Source organism: Paroedura picta, chromosome 17, assembly GCF_049243985.1.
Source record: "Paroedura picta isolate Pp20150507F chromosome 17, Ppicta_v3.0, whole genome shotgun sequence".
NCBI classification, from domain to species: Eukaryota; Metazoa; Chordata; class Lepidosauria; order Squamata; family Gekkonidae; genus Paroedura; species Paroedura picta.
Genome location: NC_135385.1, coordinates 5,197,459 through 5,224,743, shown reverse-complemented (window position 1 = coordinate 5,224,743; position 27,285 = coordinate 5,197,459). Strand labels below are relative to the sequence as shown.

General features: G+C 48.1%; 1 long non-coding RNA gene and 1 other non-coding gene across 2 annotated transcripts; one reads left to right on the top strand and one right to left on the bottom strand.

Moving 5' to 3' along the window:
• Positions 1–662: 662 nt before the first annotated feature.
• Positions 663–27,285, bottom strand: LOC143827334 (uncharacterized). The gene is made up of 4 exons (XR_013227261.1): positions 27,174–27,285; positions 10,707–10,819; positions 7,933–8,163; positions 663–3,585 (listed from the first exon to the last, which is right to left on the bottom strand). It is a non-coding gene; the product is annotated as an uncharacterized LOC143827334 (long non-coding RNA).
• On the top strand, positions 7,470–7,538 carry TRNAA-AGC (transfer RNA alanine (anticodon AGC)). Its single transcript has one exon. It is a non-coding gene; the product is annotated as a tRNA-Ala (tRNA).

The following is a 27,285-nucleotide window of genomic DNA, read 5'->3' as shown; positions in this document are numbered from 1 at the left end:
ACAGGGGCATCACATCAAAATCACAAGATGTCATAGTCCCATTGTATACGGCACAGGTCAGACCACACTTGGAGTACTGTGTGCAGTTCTGGAGGCCTCACTTCAAGAAGGACGCAGATAAAATTGAAAAGGTACGGAGGAGAGTGACGAAGATGATCTGGGGCCAAGGGACCAAGCCCTATGAAGATAGGTTGAGGGACTTGGGAATGTTCAGCCTGGAGAAAAGGAGGTTGAGAGGGGACATGATAGCCCTCTTTAAGTATTTGAAAGGTTGTCACTTGGAGGAGGGCAGGATGCTGTTCCCGTTGGCTGCAGAGGAGAGGACACGCAGTAATGGGTTTAAACTTCAAGTACAACGATATAGGCTAGATATCAGGAAAAAAAATTTCACAGTCAGAGTAGTTCAGCAGTGGAATAGGCTGCCTAAGGAGGTGGTGAGCTCCCCCTCACTGGCAGTCTCCAAGCAAAGGTTGGATACACACTTTTCTTGGATGCTTTAGGATGCTTGGGGCTGATCCTGCGTTGAGCAGGGGGTTGGACGAGATGGCCTGTATGATTCTGTGATCCCGGAAAAAATAACCGAGGAGAACAACAGACGCAAAAAGCAAGAAGAAAACAAAATGGTCGCCTACCCCTTAAACGGGCAGGAAGCTCGACTCCTAACTATGCCTCAGCATCCCTGTTCTATAGGGTGTGCTAAAGAACGACATCTCCATCAGGGCTTGAGTTGACTTCTTACAGGGATTGAAATGTCACGCCAATGCAGTAACTCAGTCACGTTTGTGGCATCGCATAATTATTCATAGCTTTGGAAAATGTCACAAGTAATTCCACTTCACATAATAACTTGCACTTACCAAATAAATACGAGGGGGAAGTCTCGAGGCCCAATTCCTCGGAGGACCGCAGCAGCGAGCCGACCCGACCCGACGAGAAACAAGCCGCCGAGATGTTAAATTCAGTGGAAGTCAAGAGAGATTAATAGTTGTTACAGTTAAGAATATTTCTTTTGAAAAACGGATGGGAAGAAAAGCAGCTGTCTAAATCTCTCAGATCCTATTCAGGGATTCAGGGCTTCAATCTAACCTGAAAGGCCTTGTTCCGAAGTTCAAACGTGGAAGAGGAGAGCTCTCTTTTCAATGAAACAGAATTGGGAGCTTACACCATAACGTTGGCAGCTTTGCTTCTGGAATTTTCCTTTCTCAACGAGGGTTACTCGTAATCCCAAGGCTACTACAGAGCCCTGGACTGCAGGGGGGGGGTTAATTTTATATACATAAAAGGTAAAGGTAAAGGTATCCCCTGTGCAAGCACCAAGTCATGTCTGACCCTTGGGGTGACACCCTCCAGCGTTTTCATGGCAGACTCAATACGGGGTGGTTTGCCAGGGCCTTCCCCAGCAAGCTGGGTACTCATTTGACCGACCTCGGAAGGATGGAAGGCTGAGTCAACCTTGAGCCGGCTGCTGGGATTGAACTCCCAACCTCATGGACAGACAGCTTCAGACAGCATGTTGCTGCCTTACCACTCTGCGCCACAAGAGGCTCTTTATATACATATAGGAGTCAAAAGGATAGAATGGCTTTCTGCTCACCTGTCTGATCTGTGGTGGACTTGTTGAATTTACACACAATAGAAAAGGAGCAGGAGGGAAGAGCTGAATTCGCTTCATTTCCCCCATTGGCTCCTCCCATTTCCTCCCCCTCATTATTTCTTCTCAGAGCCCCGCTGGCTAAAAATGGCTGGAAGCCAAAGGATTCAGGTATTCAAGCAGGAGAGGAGTGTGTCCAAAGCCACAGGGTCTTCCCTCCAATGCAGCCATATTCTTCAGGGGAACCAGAGATGAGACATAAGTCCAGGGGATCCCCAGGTCCCACCTGGAGGCCAGCATTCCTAGCTGAGAGCTGCTACACCTGCATCCTGGGCGAGGTCTGTGCACAGCATGCACAATGGTTCCTTTCTTCCTAGGTTTCCCCTTGCCCTGGCAGCCATTTCCAACCCTGGGGAAATATAGTCTCTGGTCTTCCAAGGATTGCAACCTCCTGGGGGTACCTGGAAAGCTCCCAAAGTTACAGGTGATCTCCAAATCACACAGATCATTTCTCCTGAGAAGAACTGCTGCTTTGCATGGTGGGCTTTATGACAGCTGGGAGGAATGCTTCCCTGTTTTGCTCAGGCAAGGTACGGCACACACAAAAATAAAACTAACCTCTTATTTAGCAAACATTTTATTTTATTAGTGATGTCGTACATGCTGTAAACATATAACTTCCAGGAACGTGGCCGGGAGGCATGGCCAGCTGGCATTATATCCAGGGTTACTCGTAGCCTTTAGAATATTACAGCTGTTACTCCGCAGTCAAAAGATTGAAAAAGGCTATTCTAGAAGCTTCCAGCTTGGACAACTTCTCCCCGCCTCAAATCTTGTAGGCAAGCTTGTAGTACAGCAGGGAAAGTCCTGGGTTAATGGATTATCTGCTTGAGTGTGTTTTTCATTGGGCAGTCCTCAGCAAAACCCAGTGGTCACAATAGAGGGGAGACTATTTGCATGATTGTAACAACCCATGGAATTGCAAAATGTTGCCATTGTGATGCAGGAGAAGCACTTGGCAACTACGGTAACAAGCTTCGTGTGGCAGCCCATGAGAGGTAAGAAGCAAGGAGAGGGGATGGAGCCATGTGACATGCACTGTGATGTCACTTCCGGGAAAACCTGGAATGGAGGTCAGGCAGCCCTTCCAGGTCTCTCCCAGAATCTGCATCATGTAAAATGAGATTTGAAAATTATTGTATTTCATACCTGCCTTGAGCCTCATGGGAAGGGCAGGATAGGAAAAAATCAAGATGTATTTAGATTTATTTTATTTAGGGGAGGTGTTCGCCGGTGGGAAGGCAACCAGCAAGCAAGCCTTTGATCGCTCCTGGAGTTTCTGAAACGATCATTCCATCTTGGCTTTGGAAAAAAGAGTGTCACAGTCATTCAAAGGCACGGCCGTGAAACTTTCCGAGCTCCAGCATATTTCGACTTTATTACAGCCGTTCGTCCCAGCGACCTGTATTTACAAGGGAGTTCCAAATCTATCAGCGTGGGTTACAGAATCCATTTGGAAAGAGATTAAGAAAAGAAAGTGCTTGTCAAAATGCCCCTGTCATATCTAGTAAATATTTCCGGCATCACCAACTTCACCCCCGGCTTCAGCCCCGAGATCACAGCGAAGGTAAAATCAAAGTTCTGGTCATGCGTTCCGTTCCCAACGTCTGATGTTTTCAGACCTGAAAGTATTGGAAGTATTCATTCCCTTTTCAAAGCTCAGGAGCTGTTGTTGCGGTTTTGAAATAAGAGATTGCCAGTGAACGTAGTACCCCTAAATCAAGCGGTGACTCTTCCAAGGGCATCTTGGTTGGGAAGGAGAAGTGGGGGGTCTATGGCACAAATTGGGGTCATGCATGCACTATGTACCAACTTGCTCATTTCGTAAAGTTTCGGTCAGTGGTGAAGCTTGGTTTGAAATGTCTGGGAGGACAAGAGATCTGTAATTGGTAAGTGGAACAAGATGGGGGGCCATGCTAGACTGCCTGGAGCAGCTGTAAAGAGAAAGAGACCAAGAACACCTTAAAGACGAACTAAATTTACGGCAGGGGAGGAGGTTTTGTGAGTCTCAGTTTCCTTCGTCAGATACAGCTAGGATGCGAGTCCATTTACCCTTATACCTTGCAACCTTTCTCAAACTTTTGACCAGGGAGTAATCCATGAAAGATTCTTGGCTGCTGAGGTGCTATTCTGATCTAACTGGCCTCCAGTCTATGCAAATCAGTTCCCCTGGAGAAAATGTCTGCTTTGAATGGTGGCCAGTTTGGTGTTTGATGTTGGTAGTTAGGATTGTGGATTTCTAATCTGGCAAGGCAGGTTTGATTCCTCACTCCCCCACATGCAGCCAGATGGGTGACCTTGGGCTCGCCACGGCACTGATAAAGCTGTTCTGACCAAGCAGGAATATCAGGGCTCAAAATCAATATGGAAATTGCATTCAGTGTAGACGGCTGGGATTGAATCAACCTTGGATTGGAATAAAAGCTCCGTGCAGATTCAGCCCAGGATATTTCTTGGGAGTTCCAGAGGTTGAAACCATATCAGAAGAAATGCTGAAGGGTGGAATGGATTGTCACAGGTTTCCATGCAATCCTGATAATGCCTTCTTGGGCTGCAGATTCCCCGTTATTTCCTGCCCTTCTAATCCTGCCTCGTGAAGGTGGAGAACTGGTTAACGTTCCGTGCCCTTCATTTCAAGTTTGTTTTCCTCCCAAATGGTTGGGAAACAACACCTTCTCTTCCAGTCAAGAAACACACAGGCTGACCTCAAAAGTCACTCTCTCCATTGCTAATCACACAGTTGCCAACACTAAATATAGTTTTTACAGGGATGGTTTTGGGCAAGCCAGGGCACGGAACAGACATTTGTGCCCACGTGCTTTTTGACGAAAAGGAAGGATTCCAAACGGCTGAGCCTCAGTGAGAAAGGAGAACCAGGAAGTCCACAAAGTAACCAAATAGCAGAGATATACAGGCTTAACCCGCTTCTGACCTGCGTTTAATTGAGACTTGACATCGTTTCCGGGGATGGGGCGGAAGTGACATAACACGGTTGCAATGAGGTCATTTCCTGGCATTCCTGTCCCCTCCCTCTCGAGAGTAGAAAATGGATCGGAATAAGAGAAATGTTTTATTCTTCAGGGCCCTGGACATTTCAGAGCCCTCCTATATTTCATAGAATCATAGAGTCAGAAGGGACCTCCAGGGTCATCTAGTCCAACCCCCTGCACAGTGCAGGAAATTCACAACTGCCTGCCCACCCCCCAGTGACCCTGATTCCATGCCCCATTGCAATAAAGCAATCCAACCAAGTATCCCAGTGCAAATATGTTTGCTTCTTTTCAGCTTTGTCTAGATTTTTCACCCTGGGTTTCCCATTGCGGTCGCATAAATTAAATCTCTCCCCAAACCAGAGCGACCCGGAACAGGGGCTTTAAAATGCTGCCTGCATATTCTTGCAGAGTGGGATTAAGCAGTCCTCCACAGCCCGCAAACTGCAGGAAGATTTAATTCTGTCGGAGCACCAATTCCCTTCCCTGCTGCTCTTTCTCCCCGCACATCGATTTCAATTCCCTCCCCCCGGAAAAAAAACCTGCTCCGTACATTTTGTTTCCATCCGAAACTGGTTTGGGAAGTGACAGTTTTCACTTGCACAATTAAAGTCACCTGCAGCTGCTTCCGTGTTCGGTCTGGGATATTCGGTCTCTGGGCCTTCTGAGATTTCGGCAAGGAAATTTTAATTAACCCTGAAGGTGCCGGTCCAGCCTCCCTTGTTCACCCTTTCTAATTCCCGGCAACACCTGGGAGTTGGATACCGGCTGTGTCAAGAGGCTTTTTTTTTTTTTCGTTTTTGTCTTCGGCCAAGGAAGGTTGCAAGTGTTTTTAAAAAATCCAGCACAGAAAGGGAATCCAAAATGTTCCTGTTCCCAAAAATGTATAAGCCAGAAACAATAATGCAACAGGAAAGAACAGCCTGGACTCACCTGTGGTCGCAATTGACGTGGCGAGGGGAAGGCATGCAAAGTGGGAGCCAGGATGCAGGTGCAAAGTGTGGCATGCACCAGGCCATAGCAGAGGGGGCGGAGCATGTGGCATCCTTATGAAGAAGCCACATGCTCGGCTCCACCTCTTCTGCCATGCGACACCACCGGAATTGACCTACCCTCCTACCCTGTAGGCTAAAAAGGGTTGGCCGTTTTATGGCCCCCAGGGGTTATTGTTTGTATATTTGTCACAGCTCATGGGTTAGCGGGTTGGCAGGAGACGGAGCTGGTTTGGAGGGGAATCCATCTTGCACAGCCGACTTCCCAGCAACGGGGTCTCCATGAAGAGGTTGGGGCCAGTGAGATGGTGCCTACATGGATGGGACAATTTGGGGCGTGTGCAGAGAAGAGCAGCTGAGATGGCTAAGGGATTGGGGGGATCCGAGCCTTACGAAGAGAGGTAGAGAGAGTTGGGTCTGTGTAGCTCGGAGAAGAGGAGTGCAAGGGGAAATGGGATAACTGGCTTTAAGTATGTAAAAGGTAGACAGCTTATCTCCCATCTGTCATCAGAGACATCCAGGATCAGGGCTGCAGGATTTCTCAGCTGCTCAAGGCAGCGGCCTGGTGGTACTTTGATATCTGTTTTCCCCAAACCTCTCTGTGCACCAACTTCCCCTCTATAAACCCAGAAGTTACCGCTCCCAGTGCAAAGTAGGGCATGGGATCAATTATGCTAACAAATGGGATCGATAAGAGTTTAGCCATAATATAGCACGATATTAATCCCTGCCTCACGCAGGCTCCTAAAAAGCCCATAATCTTTTTATGCTTCCTTCAGAGAGCAAAAGAAGAACAAGCCCTTCTAGGGGAGGGGAGGGGAGGGGGAGGGAGGAAGGAAGGAAGGAAGGAAGAAAGGAAGGAAATTTACATACATCCTGCTTTGTTGAAAATAGATTCCTGGAGATTTCGGGGTGGAGCTTGGCAGGGGCAAAATTCAGTGGGTTGGGGCATCAGCAGGATCTAACGCCATAGTGTAGTGTCCCTCCTTCAAAGCAGCCATTTTATCCGGGGGAACTGATCCCTGATTACTGGAGAACGGTTGTCATTCTGGAAAATCTCCAGCTCACTCCTGGAGGCTGGCAACCCTAAGTAGCCGTAAAAAGCTTTTTTAAAAAAAATGGCTCAGTTTCATTTCCAGGGCAGCCAAAATGGCAGATTGAGGGGGTGAGGTTAAAGAATTCTCAGGGGCTAGCCTTTAAAACCCATCATCTGAGACTGAATTCAGGGCTTATGTAAAAGTTATGTGATATTAAATCCATTGTATGGGTTTTTTTTAAAGTAGTAAACAGTGTTCAATTGTCATATTTTTTTTTAGGATCATAACTGAATGAACTTTTGATTCATGGATCACCATAACTGAATGAACTTTTGATTCATGGAATTTTTTGATTTGCTGGTCTTTGAGCGTATAATAAAATTTTAGTTCCCCTGGAGATATCGACTGCTTTGCAGGGTATACTGTAGGGCATTAGATGAGGGCGCTCCCCAGATTCCACCCCCAAAATCTCCGGGAATTTACCAGCCCAGGGCTGAAATCCCTACTGGTGGTCGTGGCTCAGTGGCAGAGCCTCTGCTTGGCATGCAGAAGGACCCAGGTTCAATCCCCAGCATCTCCAGTTAGAAGGACCAGGCAGGAGTTGATGAGAAAGACTATCACCTGACACCCTGGCTCAGAGTCAGAGCCCCTGCTTGGCATGCAGAAGGTCCCGGGTTCAATTCCAGCACCTCCAGCTAAAAGGACCAGAAAGGAGGTGATAGAAATGACCTCTGCCTGAGACTCCAGAGAACCACTGCCAGATTGAGTAGGGACCAAGAGTCTATGTTCCTGTGAGAGGGCTGTGGCTCAGTGATAGAGTATCTGCTCAGCATGCAGAAGGTCCCAGGTTCAATCCCTGGCATCTCCAGTTTACCAGATCTGCAGGTAATATGAAAGACCTCAGCCAGAGACCCTGGAGAGCTCTTCCCAGTCAGCTGAATCAGCCTAGGGCAGCTTGATTTGTGCAAGGCTGAGTGGAAAAGCGGTCTGAGTCGAATCCCTGGATGTCAGTGCCCAAAGGAACAAAAGCACCCAAGACTTCCCTGCCCCCCCCCCCGCTTCCTCGGAACCCCTCCAGAGACTCTCACGCGAACCCGCAGAGGAGCCTTGTATTAAGACTGACGTCTCCGGCCCAGCTTTGAGTGGCAACCTGCCTCTTCCCGCTTTTCCCGACTTGCTCGCCAAGGACGTAATTGGGAAGGCAAGCGGAGTGTGCAAACTCCAATTTCCTTTTGACGAAATCAAAGAAGACTTTCACCTGCCTTCAGGAGGAGGAGGCGTGGGGGAGGTCAGGGCGTAACTCGGCACGTCTGCCTTCCTTTGAAGAAGCAGATGATACTGACTGGAGCTGTCACACGAGGAGCGTTCCACAGTTGCCCTGCCTTCGAGGGAACGCCACAGATCTTCAATTGGAGGCTCAGGGGTTTTGACGTGGGATGAACGGAACTCAGTAACTCCCTCATCTCTGGGCTGTGAATGGCTCCGATGCACACCTTGAAAAGGGGGGTTGTCCCATCAATTGTAAGAAAGAGAAAAAATTCAAGTGCCTTGGGGTTTCGGCTGCCTTCCCTCCCTCTATAAAATCCATCAAAGACACTTTCATACGTTGCTCTATACTGTGATGCTCCAGTGCTATTCCCAATAAGCAGAGTTGGTCGAGGACAATCTCTTTGTTTAGGAATGAGCAAAAGCAGAATGACTCTGATTCTTTGCTAAGACTAAAGCATCTCTATCCCTTTATTGGCACATTGCAGCTAGGTGTTGGGGTTAAGAGCGGTGGCTCCTAATCTGGCGAGCCGGGTTTGATTCCCTACTTCTCCTCCACATGCAGCCAGTCGGGTGACCTTGGGCCAGTGACAGTTCTCTCAGAGCTCTCTGAGATCCCCCACCCCACCTCCTGGAGTGTCTCTCTGGTCCTTTTAACTGGAGATGTCGGGGATTGAACCTGGGGCCTTCTGCATGCCAAGTGAGATACGGCCCCTGTGGGGGCACGGTGCTTGTTCTAAGTCAATCGAAGTCAGCTCTCCTTAGGCCGACACTTCTCCAGTGTGTCTGGCACACTGAAATCTCCAGAGATCCCATCTTTAATGTCCTCTGTAGATTTCCAGGCGAGTTGATCTTCCTTTGAACTCTAACTTTTAATGGGGGCTTCGCTCCGAGCGCCTGAGCTCCGGCAGACAGACACCCCGTGCAAATGTGATTTATCGATCCGGAATGTCTCACAGTCTTACATATCACTCTTTCTTCATTCTGATTTAATTGGAAATTTTCTTCCCTCCAGAAATAAGGTGTAAACTGAAAGGGGCAGGAAAGAGGACATGCTCAGAATTCGAAACCGTGCTGTTTGCTTTCAGCCCTCCTCCCCCCTCCCCTAGTCTCATGCATCTTTTTTTTTTTTGCCTTCTAAATACTCGGCGCACTCGGCCACATAAATAAAACACCCCCCAAAAGCAATATAAACACATAAAAAGCCATATCAACCTATTTGCAACTTTGGCTTCAGCATTGCTGTGATGCGCACGTTGGGTTCTGCCCGTTTTTGAAGCACCATGCACCAACTCTCAAATGCCATTGTAATGCAGTCTCGCCAAGATTGCTTTTTTGCAGTGTTTCATTTGCGCACATCTGCAGCTCTGTCACATGGGAGGCTGCGGGTGCAAATGAAGGGGAGCAGCTGTGGTTCAGTGTCAGAGCCTCTGCTTGGCATGCTGAAGGTCCCAGGTTCAATCCCCGGCATCTCCAGTTGAAAGGACCAGGAAGGAGGGGATGGGAAAGACCTCTTCCTGAGACCCTGGAGAGCCATGGAGAAGGGCTGTGACTCAGTGTCGGAGCCTCTGCTTGGCATGCTGGAGGTCCCAGGTTCAATCCCTGGCATCTCCAGTTGAAAGGACCAGGAAGGAGGGGATGGGAAAGACCTCTTCCTGAGACCCTGGAGAGCCATGGAGAAGGGCTGTGACTCAGTGTCGGAGCCTCTGCTTGGCATGCTGGAGGTCCCAGGTTCAATCCCCGGCATCTCCAGTTGAAAGGACCAGGAAGGAGGGGATGGGAAAGACCTCTTCCTGAGACCCTGGAGAGCCATGGAGAAGGGCTGTGACTCAGTGTCAGAGCCTCTGCTTGGCATGCTGGAGGTCCCAGGTTCAATCCCCGGCATCTCCAGTTGAAAGGACCAGGAAGGAGGGGATGGGAAAGACCTCTTCCTGAGACCCTGGAGAGCCATGGAGAAGGGCTGTGACTCAGTGTCGGAGCCTCTGCTTGGCATGCTGGAGGTCCCAGGTTCAATCCCCGGCATCTCCAGTTGAAAGGACCAGGAAGGAGGGGATGGGAAAGACCTCTTCCTGAGACCCTGGAGAGCCATGGAGAAGGGCTGTGACTCAGTGTCAGAGCCTCTGCTTGGCATGCTGGAGGTCCCAGGTTCAATCCCCGGCATCTCCAGTTGAAAGGACCAGGAAGGAGGGGATGGGAAAGACCTCTTCCTGAGACCCTGGAGAGCCATGGAGAAGGGCTGTGACTCAGTGTCGGAGCCTCTGCTTGGCATGCTGGAGGTCCCAGGTTCAATCCCCGGCATCTCCAGTTGAAAGGACCAGGAAGGAGGGGATGGGAAAGACCTCTTCCTGAGACCCTGGAGAGCCATGGAGAAGGGCTGTGACTCAGTGTCGGAGCCTCTGCTTGGCATGCTGGAGGTCCCAGGTTCAATCCCCGGCATCTCCAGTTGAAAGGACCAGGAAGGAGGGGATGGGAAAGACCTCTTCCTGAGACCCTGGAGAGCCATGGAGAAGGGCTGTGACTCAGTGTCGGAGCCTCTGCTTGGCATGCTGGAGGTCCCAGGTTCAATCCCCGGCATCTCCAGTTGAAAGGACCAGGAAGGAGGGGATGGGAAAGACCTCTTCCTGAGACCCTGGAGAGCCATGGAGAAGGGCTGTGACTCAGTGTCGGAGCCTCTGCTTGGCATGCTGAAGGTCTAGGACCTCTAGTTCAAAAGCTCTGGCAGGAGGTGATAGGGAAGACCTCTGTTTGAGACCTTGGAGAGCATTCTGACCTTGTTGGACCCTGGGTCGGATTCAGTAGATGCCTGCTTCCTCTGGTACATTCTTTTGGTGTATTCCTGTTGTTTGAAGGGAAAGCCGAGGAAAATCACATCCATGCAGAGTTCTACATAAAAATTAGGAAGACAGAGAAGGCAATCAATTCCATTTCCAAAACCAAGACAAGGTAATTTGGGACTGCCATAGGATTCCACTGGAGATAATCTGGGAAAGCTTCCTTTCAGTCTCTACGCAACTGTTTAAATTAGCACTGTGCTATTCCACCCCCATCTACCCTCCACCCCAATTTTGAGATGTGAGGAATATTACCTGGGGGGAAAAAATTAAGAGAACATTAACATTTTTCTACAGTTCCACTCACTACCATTAATCTTTGGCTGTTTTCTTCTTAGGCATAAGCCCCACAGTCCGTAGCTCGGCTCGTGAGCTAGCCAGTTCATGGTGAGCCCCATCAATCAATCATGGTGAGCCCCACCCACGATACCCATTAGTCCAGCATCTGGCAGGCAACTATAGATGGAGGGGGGGATCTGTGAGTTTCCTAAATAAAACTGAGGTGCGTTACTTGAATACATGGATCCCCACCACCCCTTGAGCACCATGGGTGCTGAGATGAAGGACACTTTTCCTGGCTCCCACCAAGTGCTTTTCAAAAGTGTTCCGAGCCATCTAGGGGCATAGGAGATTTGATTGGCTGCTCAGCTGCCTCCATATCGCATGAATATTGCGGTTTAACTGAAAGTAAGCTGTGGCAGCCATTTTGTGGCTCACTGAACCTTCTGTGGCAGCCATTTTGTGTTTGGCTGAGCCTCCTGGGGCAGCCATTTTGTGGCTGGCTGAACTTTCTGCAGCAGCCATTTTATAGTTGGCCGAGCCTCCTGGGGTAGCCATTTTGTGGCTGGCTGAGCCTCTTGTGGCAGCCATTTTGTGGTAGTGGAGCCCTGCTTGAATATATCTACCCAGATTCCCGTTTCTTAATTTGGGATAGAAATTTATTCCATTTGTCATCTGTTGTGAAACCCTGGGATTTCTAGATGGCCCGGAAGGGTTTCCTGAAAGGGTGGGAATTAATTTTTAGCATATTTTTTAAATTTGTTAAACATTTATTGAGTGATATGACCATGCATGCCCCCACTGGATATAAACGAAGCAAATAATAATATTTTTTAAAAAAACACCAACAGTGGTCCTAGTCTTAGCACAGCCTCCATCTTCCAAGCCTCTCAAAATATCTTGTGCCAAAACAAAAATTAGGCATTTGCAGAAGAGATGAAATAAAACCGATGCTGCATCTTTCCCAGGGAAGACGGAGAGGATCAGAGGAGCAGGGAGGGAAGAGAAACACGAGCAGCACGCAGCCCAAATCCCTCGACTGTGCGGTCACCTCAGGCGGTGGAGTCGGGAGGAAAGGGAAGGAGAAACTCCCTGAAATGGCTCCACTCCACTGCGTCCTTGAGTTTTCTGGCTCAGTCGCCTGTTACATGAACCACTGAGCATCTTGCGTGGGGACGGCTGCTCTCGAGAGCTCGCCTGGTATCACATTTCAATGACGCCGGGTCATTGAGGATACATTTCTGATTAGCTTGCACATCTCCGCAGAGCAGGCTGAGGCCTGCCACTCCTAGGCCCTTCTGCTCCCTTCTGCCCCCTACCATACCGTCCCCAAGCAGGCCCCAATCCAACCGGAGCTCCCCTTTAAAGCAGAACAGAAAATGTCCCTGATAGTCCAAGAGGGAACCAAGGAGACCCGTCAGCTTCAGAAGAAACCCACAAAGGCACGGTAAAAGGTCGGGGAGGAAGGAGAGGCGATTACTCCCCCGTGTGCTGTCGCATTGGAGGGCAGTAAACAAGGAATGATTTAAATTTCCTCACGCCGGGCTGGTTAGACCAAGGAACCAACAAACACGGTTTCAATTTTGCTCCTTCCTCGCGCGTATTGGATCCGTGAGCTCTTATTTCTCGGATGGTTTCCTCAAATGGACCCCTATTCCCAATGTTAATTTGCGAGTCGATAAATAAACAGGATGTGCAGATAGTACCAATGGTGTGTGTAAGCATCATACAAGTGGCTCGTAATGAATGAGACTTGCTTGGCTCTGTAGTCCTCCAGGGGGAGGATGTGCACTATGAACAGACATGGAACTGCCTTGTTCTGAGTCAGACCGTTGGTCCATCGTCTGTATTTTCCATTCAGACTTGCAGCCACTGCCCAGGGTCCCAGGAGGGAAACTAGCACATCACCTGCTACCTGATCCTTAAATGGAGATGCTGGGGATTGAACCTGGGACCTTCTGCATGCCAAGCAGAGGCTCTGCCACTGAGCCAGGGTGTCAGGTCAAGGTCTTTCTCATCACCTCCTGCCTGGTCCTTCTAACTGGAGATGCTGGGATTGAACCTGGGACCTTCTGCATGCCAAGCAGAGGCTCTGCCACTGAGCCAGGGTGTCAGGTCAAGGTCTTTCTCATCACCTCCTGCCTGGTCCTTCTAACTGGAGATGCTGGGATTGAACCTGGGACCTTCTGCATGCCAAGCAGAGGCTCTGCCACTGAGCCAGGGTGTCAGGTCAAGGTCTTTCTCATCACCTCCTGCCTGGTCCTTCTAACTTGAGATGCTGGGATTGAACCTAGGACCTCTGCATACCAAGCAGAGGCATTGCCACTGAGCCAGGGTGTCGGACCAAGGTCTTTCTTCTGCATGCAAAACTGATTTATCCCATGAACATACGTAGGTGTCTTCTACTGAATCAGACCCTCAGTCTGTCAAGTGGGGCCAGAACTCCAGAAGCCCTGCCATTGTTGCCCCTCAAGCTTCACTGCTCCATATGTAAGAACATAAGAGAAACCATGCTGAATCAGGCTTAATGGTCCATCCATTCCAACATTCTTTCACACAGTGGCCAAAACCCAGGTGCCCTGAGGAGGTCCACCAGCTGGGCCAGAACTCCAGAAGCCCTCCCATTGCTGCCCCCCAAGCCCCAAGACTGCTTGTTCCATCAGTCCCTTGTGTCTAAGAGCCATTGATGGACCGCTGCTCCAAATGTTTCTCCGATCCCCTCTGGAAGCTAGCTATGCTAGTAGCCACCACCAATTCTTGCAGCAGTGAATTCTAGTTTTTAATGACTCTTAAAGTCTTCTGTTGACCTGTTCATTACTTTCACTGAATGCCCAGAACTTTTGGTATTGTGAGAAAGGGAGAACAGTACTTCTTTGTCTGCTGTCTCCATCTCATGTCTAATTTTGGAAGCCTCTATCATGTCACCTCCTTAATCATCATTTCCACAAGCTAAAGAGCACCAACCTCTTCTACCTTCTTTCATAAGGAAAATGTTCTATCCCCTCAACCATTAGAGCTGCCCTTTTCTGAACCTTTTCCAATGCTACAATGTGCTACAAATTTGCTCTGGGTCCATCCGGAACAGAATTGCCTTACAATGATTTGCGGTGGTTGTTGGGCAGAGAGAGATCTTGCCCTTTACCTGTTTCCTGAGACAAATTGAATCTGGGAAGTTGGGCAGGCAATGCAGGCACTCCCAATTCTCACAACCGCCTTCCACCCAGCATCTGAGCACATGTATAGCATCAGTCATCAAGCTGGAAGTATTGAGTGTAGAAAAACTGAATGATGTATGGATTAGCCCCTAAATACAGAGCAACTGTGACAAACACACATTGCTGAAGCTATGCTTAGGATCCAGGTTTTGGAAATGCAGAAGTTTTGAAGGTTGAAAGTATTGCTTCAAATTAATTGGGTTCCCTTGCCCTTTTCATAAAGCCCTAGAGTTGGAAAGGGCCATCCAGGCCATCTAGTTCCACCCCCTGCTCAATGCAGGAGCAGCCTAAAGCATTGAAGATAAGTATCTGTCCAGCTGCTGCTTGAAGACCCCCAGTGAGGGGGAACTCACTACATAGAATCCTAGAGTTGGAAGGGGCCATCCAGGCCATCTAGTCCAACCCCTTGCTCAATACAGGCTCAGCCTGAAGCATCCAGCTGTCCAGCTGCTGCTTGAAGACCACCAGTGAGCTCACTATCTCCTTAGGCAGCCCATTCCACTGCTGAACTACTCTGTGAATTCCACCTCCCGATATCTAGCCAGTATTGTTCTACACATTGTTTAAACTCACTCCTGCTGCCAACAGGATCCGCTCCTGCCTTAGAGGTCACAACCTTTCACGTACTTCAAGAGAGCCACCCTGTCCCCTCTCCACCTCCTCATCTCCAGGCTGAACATTCCCAAGTCCCTCCACCTTTCCTCACAGGGCTTGGTCCCCTGGCCCCGGATCATCCTCATTGCTCTCCTCTGCCCCCTCTCCATTTTGTCCACATCCTTTTTGACGTGAGGCCCCCAGAACTGCACACAGGACTCCAGGTGTGGTCTGACCAGCACAGTATACTGCAGTATCTTGCAATTTCAATGTAATGCCTCTGTTGATACTTTTTTTTCACTGTAAAGGTAAAGGTCTCCCCTGTGCAAGCACCAGGTCATGTCTGACCCTTGGGGTGACGCCCTCTAGCGTTTTCATGGCAGACTCAATACGGGGTGGTTTGCCAGTGCCTTCCCCAGTCATTACCGTTTACCCCCCAGCAAGCTGGGTACTCATTTTACCGACCTCGGAAGGATGGAAGGCTGAGTCAATCTTGAGCCGGCGGCTGGGATTGAACTCCCAGCCTCATGGGCAAAGCTTTCAGATTGCATGACTGCTGCCTTTCCACTCTGCGCTACAAGAGGCTCTTTTTTCACTGTAGAACTGAAAAATCAAACAGGGTGCGATAATGACAATTCTCACTATCCAATCCTAGCCTCATCTGTGCCAAATTACTCTCTAATTTGGGTTTTCCTTTATAATCTATCAGATGCCGGCGACCCAACTACTAAAAGCACGCTGAATATTTACAATGGTTCAATACATTATGGCAAGTGATGGCTCAGCCAGGCTGCAGCTTTGCTGTGCCTGGTTCCTTCCAATACCTTTTCATTTTATTGAACGATGACCCATGTGGTGTTGTCCACAATGTTAACTTTCCAGGCACAGATTCATGTGTGCCCTCACTGTCAAGATCAGCTGGGCCATTAGTCACCACAATGAGCTAAAGCGTAATCATTCCAAAGTGATAATAGCTCATTAAACGCTTATCATTGCAGACACGGAATTACGAGTGCCATCACTGACATGATGCTGTGAGCCATCATTCACCACAGCTACCCACATTGTACCATTTCAAATCTGGAGACACAATTATAAGTGTCATCTCTGACATTGTCACATGGGCCATCACTGGCCACAACTAGTCAAACCAGCATCACCTCAAAGCTACAATAGGTAGCTAAAATATTGTCATTGCAGACACAGCTGCTGTTACTGAGAAGACCACGTGATCTTCTTCAGCCTGGTGGAATGAGCTCCCAGAAGAGCTAAGGGCCCTGCTGGAGTTACCAGCTTTCTGCAGGGCCTGTAAGACGGAGCTCTTCCGCCAGGCGTATGCTTGAGGCCAGGCTGAGGTCCCAGAATTACCATCAGGAGATCCCCTAGAGCAGGTGAGATCATGTCCCCCACTCCTAAGGAAAGAGCTCCAGACTGCGACCTGGAAAGGGGTGGGGGAAGGAGATTGGGAGTTAACTCCAACCAATAGCCATCTCTTAATTTTTCTTAATCTGCTGGGGGTTTTAAGGGTTTTCGGTTTGACCATTTTATTGTAAACCGCTGCGAGTCTTTGAGAGCAGCGGTATATAAATCAAAGACTAAATAAATAAAATAAATATGGGTCACCCCTCAGCAATGCTGGCCAACTTAAGTGGCAGGAAGGGCTTATGAGGTCAAGGGCAGCAAAGGATGAAGGCAAAGAAAGGCAAACCACAAAGAAGAAACAATTAGGGTCACGAAAGGTTCCCCGATACCATCAAAATAACACGAGCAAGTCCGCTGGCATTGAAAGAGGAGGCACGCTTTATTAAAACGTACCCAAAACCAGGAGATTGTTGCCCTTTTCCCCCGAGCAGCCATATATCAATTTGCAAACGGGTTGTCCGCAAACTGATTGCATTCAGTTCCCGAAAGCAAGGAACACTTGGGCGGAGAGACCGTTTCGATCGGCAGATACCTGTTGGCGACGGTGCGCCGCTCGCAGCGGAGAAGCCCCTGAATGGAAATGTGGCTTCCAGAACCCGGAGGCGTTCCACACGGCTGCCCCTTCAACGCCTGCCATTCATCACCGAGATCCCCGGCCTCCTTGCTCATTGTCATGTACCAGCGATGGCTTGGATGTAATTTAAAATGGTATTTAAATGTTTGCTGGCAGCATTTAAAATGGATCTTTAAGAGGAGGGGTGGGGGGGGAGAATAATGTTGGCATTGAAAATGCAATTAATAGTCCATATGTCCATTTAATCCAAGGGATCTCATTCCCCTTGAACACCTGTGTTTTATTCAGCATTCATTTGTATCTGGGAGGGCATCTGCCTTGCCAGAATAGGGCTCCTGGGGGAACCGACAAAGCATTGGCGTCGGCCATGATCCAGAAATTTATTCAAAATGCGTCCAAGGACTCTGTTGTACCCATGGGGACTTCTTGGGGGGGGGGGGGTAATCCTAATAATGGCAGACCTCGAGACCACATTGCAAAGAGCAAACCGTGGTCCCTTTGCAAACAGGGTATTAAACAGATCTCTCGATGGCTCGAAAATGATATTTGTTTTTATCGAGTGTTCCAAATTGCTCTGAAATGTTCTGTGTGCATTTTGGGCACACACATTTTCTGCACTGCTTTCCCATTGATGCCTCTGACTCCATTTGCCTGATTGTTTTTCTTTTTCTTTTTTTTAATTAATTATATATTTTTGATCGCCACTCTTGGTCCAGCTGGCTTGTTTACAACAGTAAGCATAAAAGACAATCAAAACCCCACATTCCCATAAAATTCCCACACATCCACCGTTTCACCCCCCAAACCCCCTTCAACAATGCCTCAGAGAGGGTGTTCTGAGGAGGGATGCAGCCGATCTTCCTTGCCATGACCAAATGGAAGAACTCCATCTTGTAGACCCTAACAAGCTTTGATAGCTCCAGCAGAGCCCTGATCCCTTCCCAGCAGCTTACTCTACCAGTTAGGGGCCAGGACCAACAATATAGATAAGGGGGGATCCACAGGGACCTGTGGGAGGCAAATAATTCCCCTGTCCCCCACTATTTCCTCTTTCTGGAAGCCCCATCGCCTCTCCCCATCTTCCTCCTTCCTACTCTCCTTCCCACCAAGCAGCCAGCCTACATTTATCTGCCCCTTTGTCTTCAGGTTTCCCTCTCCTTCCCAGCACCCTCTATCTAGGAAAAATGTGGCAAAGTTGTATAGTACAGCCCCTAGGCCATGTTCAAGTACATTAGAATGCATCTTCAAGGACTCGTGAGGTTGCACCAAACTTTCCCCTCTAAACCCTTTAACCACAGTTATTTCCTCTTTCCCAGAGGCATATCTCAGGGGTGCCCATCAGGGCACATGCTCTTTGTGGGGCACAGGAGGGAGCCACAGTGGCTGTGACCCATGCCCACGGCTGGTGGGGACCTGCCACATGCGTGGGAGGCTCACCAGTGCCCCCGGCACCCCCACCCCCACCCATGACACCCACCCCTGCAGGTGGAGAATGGTGGAGCGTGGCAGCCTGCATGCAATGCCCATAGCAAAATTCCTGCTCCTTTACAGGGTAGCAAAGACATTTCTGGGGATTTGGAGAGGATCTCAGCAAGGTATAATATCATAAAGTGCACCTTCCGAAGCAACCATTTTTCCAGAGGAACTGATCTCCATCATCTGCGAAATCCAGAAGAATTTTCTTGCTCTTTTCACACACATTCACCAGAGGCATCCTGGGACAGACTCAGAGATTCCCCCGTTCTTAATTTTAAGGACGTATTTCTCCCCCAATACCGTGACCTTTTCCTCACACAGCGTTTCTGTGTCCGACTGTTTTCCTGCAATCCAGTTTAGCGCCGTCTGGTCTCCGACTGACCCTGCCTGCCTCAGCATTTGCCATTACATTAACACATCAGGGAAAGGTCGCCGATGGAACCGTTTTCAAGTTGACGCGTTGGTGAGGTTAAGAAAAAAAAAATTACATTCTGAGGGGGGGAAAAATGTCGACTGAAAGGCCAGCTCTTCAAATTAGGCCTCTGAGAACCGCTCTTAACATTCTGTGCGAGTCGACAGGGAGAGGAATCGGTTGGCGAGATCAGAGAGTCTTCCAAACAACCGGCTCATCAAAACGTAAAATCCTCAAATTCTTGAGTTGCAGAGGACAGTTTTGGAGGTCCTGGCACAGAAACACTTCGTGTCCATGTTGTTCCCTGGGCTGTAAAAGTAGTAGTAGTAGTAGTAGTAGTAGTAGTAGTAGTAGTAGTAGTAGTAGTAGTAGTAGTAGTAGTAGTAGTAATAATAATAATAATATACCTTAGGAGGAGGTATAATGCAATGGGGCATTTGAGTGATGTTCCTGCTGTAACAAGGTAGGGCACATAGCTCTCAGTTTCTCCAGCCTCAGATTAATATTTGGAGGAAGAGCTCCATCTTGCAGGCACTGCAGGACTGAGGAAGCTCCTGCACAGTCCTCATTTCACCAGGTCATTTCCGGGTCTTTTTGGTCGTGGTTGAGACCAAGCACACTTCCTGCACCCCTTGAGCAAAGAGCCTTGCGATAGGAGGTCCCTCAGGTAAGTGAGGCCAGATCATGGATGGCTTTGAAGGTCAATTAAAACAGTTATATTCAAATTTCAAACTGAATTAAAAACAGTAAACCACCATCTGGATTGATCCTGGATTTTTCCCATTCTCTTGAAGCCGGACTGAGTCTGGGGCGTCTTGCAATTGGGGGGCTTGGTAGAGTTCAGTCGTGTCATTAATTCGGTGCTGAGGTTTTAAATGTTGGGCCCTTCGGGAAGAGCAAGTTAAAAGTCTGAAAATGAAATAAAATAAGGGGAAATTGCATATAATTTTAAGCCACCAAGTCACCAATTCCGATTTCCTGTTTCCAGTGGCCTCTTGGAGCAGCAGTGAGGGAAAACGTTAAAATTAAACCCATGAGAGTCAAAAAGTTCTTCCGTCAACCTTATTCATCTCTAAAGATAGTTTTGGAGGGTTGGTCAGCAGCTCAACGGCTAGAAATTATAGGCTGACCTCTGTTGCAGGGAAGATAACGAAGCAGATATTAAGGGGGGGGGGGGTCGATCTGCAAACATCTGAAGGACAATTTGGTGATCCAGGGAAGTCAGCATGGATTTGTCTCCTGCCAGGCCAACCTGGTTTCCTTCTTTGATCAAGTGATAGGTCGCCTCTCTATCTATGTCTCCCCAACCCCCAAGAGAGCTTCACTCTTCTAAAACCAACGAGTTGAGGGTCCCTTGCACCAAGGAAGTAGGTCTGGACTCAACCAGAACTAGGGCATTTTCTGTCCAGATCCCTATCTGTTGGAACAAGCTCCCAGAACAGATCCGGGCCTTGACAGAGCGGGCGCAGTTCCGCAGCACCTGTAAGATGGAGCTCTTCCACCAGGCTTTTGGTTGGAAGCAGTGAAACGTCAACATCTACTCTCCCCACCCCCACCCTGATCGAATTTGCCCCAGACTGAAGTCTAGTTCTGGGATTGCTGACATCTGGTCTTCTTATAGGACGATTGGTTTTAAATTTTATATGTAGACTGGTTTTAATATTCCATTATAAATTTTGTTTATATTGAAACTGTGTAATTATATGTTTCAGAGGATGTACATCGCTCTGATCCAGCCTCGCTGGGAGGGTGGTCTATAAATCGAATGGATGAATTAATTAAATGATTAGATTGTGGAAACTCAGTTGATGTTGCCTACCTGGATTTCAGTATGACTTCTGACAAAGGTTCCCCCATGATATTCTGTTGGGTAAACTGGAGGACTGCAGATATGGATTCTATGATTCTATTGGAATCCAGTAGCAGAATAGGAACCAAGAAGGTTTTAGAGGTCAAGAAGAATTTAGAATGCCTCCATACCTGAACCCAAGCAGGTCTTCTCTAAGATGTTACTAGACTTTGAAGCTAGAGGTTCTCCTGAGAAATATCCCTTAGGCCATCCCAGAAATTACTAGACATGACCTCCAGTTCACCTTGAATTCTGCTAAGGGATGTACTAACCCATCCATCCCGAGACATTGACGCGCCCTACCAAAGTGCCTTTGACTTCCTTCCTAGTTTCAACGCCATGTTTCTTCTACACACGACTTTCCAGCATCGAGTTTCTGCAGAGGCACGTTCTGCAACCAGCCGGCTCCACGTTTTCCACCTCCCATCCCCAGGCCGGTCCCATCTCCTGGGCTGGTCGAAGTTTCGCATCAAATTACATTAACGAGGTATGATTTCAAGGTGTCTCTGAGTGGAGGCCACGTGCGCAGCTCTCAAATGGAATCTGATGTTTTCTAATACATTACGATCGGAGTTAATAAGATCAAATTATGTCTGATCATACTACATTAGTTGGCGTCACATCAAATTAGTCATCGGAGGCGTCGTGGCCATGCATGGAAAGCAACTCCAAATAACTTTTTTCCCCCAAAAGGAAAACAAGTATATATGAAAATAGAGAAGTTTTGAGGTTCTCCTTGATGGTCTTCATAACTCTTTCCGGGGCCCATGCAGTTTTGTCCAGGACACATGTAGTTGCTTTCTGCAGAGTGAGACCATTGGTCTACTGAGGTCAGAAATTTTGGCTCTGACTGGCAGCAGCGCTCCAGAGTCTCACCAGAGGACTTTCACGTCACCTATTGATCTAGCCTTTCAACTGGAGATGCAAGGGATTGATGCTGGGACCGTCTCCATGCCAAATTGCCTTCTACTGAGTCAGGCCATTGGTCCATCAAGGTTTGCATTGACAACTCAGGCTGGCAGCAGCTCAGAGGAATTTCATGTCACCTACTGCCTGATTCTTCAAGATGGGATGTTCTGCATGCCAAACTGCCTCCTCCTGAGACAGACCATTGGTCTATCAAGCTCAGCTTTGTTCACTCTGACGTGTAGCAGCTCTCCAAAGTCTCACTCAGAGAACTTTTGGGATGCCTACTACCTGGAGATGCCGGATCTTTCAGACTTGGCATGCCTGTATCTGGAATGGAGTTGAAAGTGTTTTTTTTTTCTGTGCCAGTTTCCTTATTTGGACCATACATGAAGCTGCCTTATACTGAATTTGACCACCAGTCCATAAAGTTCTCCAGGATCTCAGGCGTCACCTACACGAGCCTTTAAAGTGAAGATGTTGGGGTTTGAACCCGGGGCCTCCTGCAGGCCAATCAGATGCTGTTTCTCTTGTCTTGCTATTTTCAACAGCCTTCATGGGATTTTACTATGGCTGTGGCTCTGCTTATGCGAGATAGCCTGCTAAAGAATATAGTTGCAGGTGCTTCTTCCTCAATCGTGTCCTTCAGTGAGAGATTTGCTGAAGTACGTACTCCTTCGCCTTGGAAATACAAGCTTCAGTGGCTCAGAAAGGACAGCCATCAAAGCAAGGCAAGACTGCAGTTGCAGAGTTCCGCTCTGGCTCGGGTGGAAAATCTGAGCTGGAGAAGACATTTCCGCTCCTCCTGTCTTTCCACTTGAAGTTGGCCTTAGACAAGGGCTGATTCTGCACTTACTTTTTAAATTCTGTTGTGGATCCTACTGAATTCAGATCAATTTGAACTCTGCTGGGGACAGCAGAGGAAGGGGAATAAATCCAAGAGGAAAATCTTTGCTGAGAGAAGTTAGGGCTTCTGGAGCTTTGGCTGAGAAAAGTTAGGGCTTCTCCTTTAAGGGAAGCCTTGCAACCTAGGAACCAGGAACTGATGCCCTGGCCAATCAGGGCTTCTCTACAGCATTGGAGGTTCAGCAGCAAGTTATTTTGGGAAAAGCAGAGAGCTGCACCTTTACTCATGCCAATTTTTCAAATATTGAAGGTTATATCCAATCTAGGATAATCCAGGGGAAAGGTAAGGTCACTCTAGATCAATCGTGTTTGTTGTAGAGGGAAAATTTAAATCACCCAGAATCAAAATGGAAATTGCATTCAGTGTAGATGGCGGGGACTGAATCGACCTGGGATTGGAATAAAAGCTCCGTGCAGATTCAGCCCAGGTGAGACGCAAGGGCAGTTTTGTCTGCCCTGAATGGCAAAGACTCTTCCCTGGGCGAGGGCAAGGCTTTTCCTTGCCAGAACTGACACACCAAACTGCAAGTTCACTTTAATGTCCCTTGCAGCCCTTCCCCCCGATTCAAATCTTGGTGCACTCTTGGTGTAACATCCCTCTTCTTTCTTAGCCCAGTTTCCCCAAGCTCAAAATGCACTTGAACTCCCAGGCACTACTTAGCATTCTTAAGAGAACAGTTCAGTCCCACCAAGGCCAAGACGATAAACCCCTGCGAGAGATAGCTGCAAGGGAGCATTTGCTTAATTAGACTTGAAGAAAAGACAGGCCAAAGGTGACATAATTCAGCCAAATCATAAAATGTGTAGAGCAGAACATGACCTGTGAAACAAACCCAAAAGCATTGCATGGCAAGATCGTAACACAACAAAAGGTTTCCTGTTTCCCATGGAAGGCCTTAAACCAAGCTGGCCATCTTTCTGGTCCCATACCTGTTTTTTCTGTATGCCATATCACACCCTAGCTTTTTGTTATTCATCACACCAGAACAATATACTGCATTGTGCTTTGCTGAGCTTGTGTTCCTCCAGATGATATCTCCCTAATCCTGAATGTTCTGCTACTAAACCCTCTGGATCTGGAGGTATTACGACTATTGACACTCATGCTTGGTTGCTAGACTTGTTTCCCTTGGGTGCTTTTCACTCACTATATCTGAGTAAAAATGTCCCCTATGATTCAGGGGTAGCACCTCTGCATGCAGAAGGTCCCAGGTTCAATCCCTGGCATCTCCAGTGAAAAAGAACAAGGCAGAGGGTGATTTGAAGAAGACGAAGAAGAAGGGTTGGTTTGTATACTTCCATCCCAGGAGGATTTTTGGTTTGGAATCTCCCAACATGCGGTGATTTGCCCAAGCTCCCATGGTAGCCATTTTGTGATGGTGCTTGCTACCTGTTCTCAGCACAACAGAGGCCACCAACTCAAGACTTTGAATAGTAAATTGGCTAAGCATCTCAAGAAGATGTCAGGGAATTGCAGAGTAAAAAAAAAAAGGAAGCCTGTGGGAAGCCAGGGAGAAGGAGAAGGAGAAGGAGAAGGAGAAGGAGAAGGAGAAGGAGAAGGAGAAGGAGAAGGAGAAGGAGAAGGAGAAGGAGAAGGAGAAGGAGAAGGAGAAGGAGAAGAGGAGTTCGTTCTTATATGCCACTTTTCTCTACCCAAAGAAGGCTCAAAGCTGCTTCCAAACACCTTCCCTTTCCTCTCCCCACAACAGTCACCCTGTGAGGGAGGTGAGGCTGATAATTCCTGCTTGGTCAGAACACGTTTATCATTGCTGTGACTGGCCCAAGGTCCCCCAGCTGGCTGCATGTGGAGAAGGAGCGGGGAATCAAACCCAGCTTGCCAGTTTAAAAGTCCGCACTCCTAACGACTACCCGAAGCTGGCTCTACAGTGTTCTGGGGGAAAATGTCAGATGGACCAGTGGAGAATTCCACATGTATAAGTTCCACTTCAGTAACCAGGCCAGATTATTCGGGGATCAAAAATGTTCTGAAGAGAAATTCAGGTGAGAAGACTGTCAAATGCCTTCCTAATCGCTAAAAATCCCTTCCCAGACACCTGGGAGAAACCGAAAGCCCTGCTCAGTAAAGATGAGTCACCCAGTTGACTGGGATGGGAGAGCAAAGATTTGGTTCCATTTAGAATGCTTTTCTTTTAAAAAATATCTGGAAACCAGGAGGAGAAAAACCAAGGAGAGACAGAGAGAAAATTATCACTTTTCTCTGATGCATTGCTGGATTTTCCAAGGAAAGGGGTGTCATGCATATGCAGAGACACAATTATGTCGATATTTGGGAAGGGCTGGCCTGTTCTTTCCCAGCCGATTTATGGCAACCCCCCACCCCCTGCAGAGTTTTCAAGACAAGAGGCATTCACAGGTGGTTGGCCATGACCTTCCTCTGCAGAGTCTTCCTTGGTGGTCTCCCATCCAAGATTTATGGAGACCTCATCAAGGGACTCAAGGCAAGGGAGGAGCAGAGGTGGTTGGCCATGGCCTTCCTCTGCAGAGTCTTCCTCGGTACTTTCCTATCTAAGTACCAACCCCGCTTCACTTCAGGGGGTGGCAAGTTAGAGTGGATGAGCGAGAGGGTCGTGAGTGTCCTGCATAGGGCAGGGGGTTGGACTGGATGACCCAGGAGGTCCCTTCCAACTCTACGATTCTATGATTCTATTTATGTGGGGACGCAATGAACCTTCCCTTTGGTGGGAAACGTGGGGGGCTTCAACGAGCCCTTCGCCTTGAAAAATGTGAGAGGAAGGGAGGAACACACAGCTAGAGGCAGGACAGCCTACCCCTGCAAAACGACAAAGCAAAATATAACTCAAAGACTGGGATGACACATTAGCAGGCGTCGAGGTTCAATTTGTGAAAAGTTCTAACATCTCTGCAGGGCACAATACAGCCGCCTCATCCATATGGCAGCTTGTGATATGAGAGTCACTAAATCCTGATATGCCAGCGTACGGATGATGGAATGAACAGGCTCTGTGGGCTTTTGAACATGTTTTTATCCTCTCCCATTCCTTGAGGCAGCTCAGGGGGACTCACAACCACCATGTGAGGTGGGTTGGCTGAAATCGAGCTGCCGCCCTAAGGTCACTCACTGAGAGCCCAGATAGATTTCAGGATTTCTTGAAGCCTGAAGAAGGTTTCAGGGGTTTCTCAAGAGTAAAAAAGTTGAGAAATGATCCTAATATAACCTGAGATTTCCAGCAGGGACAAAGATTGGGTGGTTCTTCCGTTGGCCAACGTTTTTCCGTTTGTTAACCCTGGCAGTTGCCAACTTTGTGTTCTCTTCGGTAATTATGAGGAAACGGTTTGTCTCCAGGGCTGCCGACGCCAACCGTTAACTGTCGGTATTTAGTCTTAATCCCGTTGTAAATCCTATTTTCACTTTGACTGTTTGATTAAATATTTTAACACCCTAGATGTGTTCCACATTGTTGGATGTTCATGTTGCTTGTTCTTATGGTTGTTATAGCCTAGGGCTTCAACGATAAACCCACCATTCACTCACTTACCTCGGATTTCCTGGAGTATGCTGTCAACATTTTGAAGGAGCAAATGGACTCCTTTTTCCTTTTGAGAAAATTCTAATAACAAAGCAGGCGGTCTGTTTTTGAAGAGTGTTGAATGGTTAAGCCAGGCTTTCTCAACCAGGATTTCATGAAACCCTGGGGCTTCTTGACAGCCCTGGATGGGTTGCCCAAATGGGTGGGAGTTAATTCACTTTTAATATATTTTTAATGTGTTCAACATTTATTGAGTGATATGACCATATAAGGATATGTCAAACCCCCTCTCAAATGGCCAAGGATTGGCCTGAAGGGGATGGGAAAGGAAGGGGCATGTCCACAGCTCTGCTTCCCAACCACATTCTGCACAATCACACCACATCTGGGGTTTGAAGAGGAAGAAGAGAAAGGAGAAGGAGAAGAAGAGTTGGTTCTTATATGCTGCTTTTCTCTCCCCGTAGGACTCTCAAAGTGGCTCACAATTGCCTTCCCTTTCCTCTCCCCACCACAGACACCCTGTGAGACTGAGAGAGCTGCTTGGTCAGAACAGCTTTATCAGTGCTGTGACTGACCCAAGGTCACCCAGCTGGCTGCATGTGGGGGAGTGCAGAATCGAACCCGGCATGCCAGATAAGAAGTTCGCACTCCTAACCACTGCACAAAACTGGCAAGAAGCCTGAAGACTGTTTCGGGGGTTTCTCAAAAGTAAAAAAGGTGAGAAAGGCTGGGTTAAACTCTCTCACCCTTCTGTGCATGGCCCCAGGCAAATTGAGGCCCACACGACCTTGTCATTTGCATCTTATAGATAACTGGAAAGGTGTGTTCTTGATCACATCTGTTTTGTGCTTTTTCTGGCTAGGTCGGGATTTTGAATTTTGGTCTCCCTGGTTAATGGAGGGCGTTTTGCGTGAAGCCCCCTTCCTAAAATAAGCTAGTGCTTCCCCCAGGATTTTAGATGAAGAGAGAATCCAGACTATTTGAGCCCCTCTGGTAATGGGGTAGCATATTTGTAGAAACCACGTGTGCTCCTTACATGAGTTCAGGTGAGCCTGAGCTGTCTGCCTTATCACATGATGGATTCTCTGCTAAGCAAATTCCAGGTTTCTGGGTCCTAATCGCTATCTTGTCTTATTGCTAAATATCAAATGGAGCGTTCCCTGTAGCATAATTTCCACGCTCCTTCTTTCTTCTCCCTTTCTCTACCTCCCCCGCCTCATTACTGTCTCCCGCGAAATATTTCTTCTGCAGCCTCAAATATTACCTTGTTGTAAATGTCGGTTTTCTTAGGAAATCTGTCCTCCGGGGTTGTTCATTAAGACGACGGCATGAATATTTGAAGCCAACCTGGAAGTGCGACTTCAGTAGCCGGGCCG